Consider the following 1,071-nt stretch of genomic DNA (forward strand, 5'->3'; position numbering starts at 1 on the left):
CAGGCTGCCTTCAGGGCTCCCGGTGGCCGGAATCAGGAGCAGGGACAGACGTAGTGCGGTCTCCACACATCCAAGAGCACAGAGCAGGGCTGGCTTCCCGCCTGAGGGGCAGAGCCACGCCCTCCCCAGGGGGCACCTGTCCAGCCAGGGACTTCGAGGACCCAGGGCTCGGAGGTGGAGGATGAAGCCTCCCACGCGCGGCCCTGACGAGGTCCGCGAGCGGTTTGCAGGCTGCGCTCAGGCAGAAGGGACGAGTGGAGGGGACGCAGAGGACCGGCTGTCTCTGTCGGTCCAGCTCAGCTGCAGATGTGGATTTTCTCCTAACACAGACGCACGCATAGATTCGCAGCAGCTTGGGGTTTGGGGAGCAGTGACAGTTGCTGGAGTTTCTGGGGTGGGGGCGGTGGGGGGAGGGGCAGGGTCATTGGTGCCCAGGCTCAGCTGTGGCTTTGCTGCAGAGAGTGCACTTTTGGGGACACATCAGGGGCTTGGAAAGGCTGTGGAAGAGAGGACGGATGATGCTATGGGCTGGACTGTGTCCCCCCAAAATCCACATACAGGCAAACCTCGTCTTATTGCATTTTGCTTTGTTGTACGTCACAGATACTATGTTTTGATCAACGCGGAGGCGAGACCCTCCACCAGCAAAAAGGATCATGGAAGGTTTCTGATGGTTAGCATCTCTCAGCAAGGAAGTATTTTTAATTAAGATATATACAGTGATTTTTTAGATATAATGCCACTGCACACTCAATAGACGACAGTATCATGCACATGTCACTTCCGTGTGGACTGGGAAACCCCAGAATTCACGTGACCTGCTTTATCGTGATATCCACTTCATTGTGGTTGGCCTGGGGCTGAACCCGCAGTCTCTCGGATGCACACCTGTGTCGAGGTGCTAACCCCCCCGGGACCTTGCAATGGGACTGCATTTGGAGACAGGGTCCTAAAAGAGGTAACTAAGGTCAAAGGAGGTCCTACGGCTGGACCCTAATCCAAGAGGTCTGGGGCCCTTGAAAGAAGAGGACAGGACCCATTGCAGAAGGCAGAGCACGTGAAGACGTGAAG

Source organism: Pteropus vampyrus, unplaced genomic scaffold (assembly GCF_000151845.1).
Source record: "Pteropus vampyrus isolate Shadow unplaced genomic scaffold, Pvam_2.0 Scaffold270, whole genome shotgun sequence".
NCBI classification, from domain to species: domain Eukaryota; kingdom Metazoa; phylum Chordata; class Mammalia; order Chiroptera; family Pteropodidae; genus Pteropus; species Pteropus vampyrus.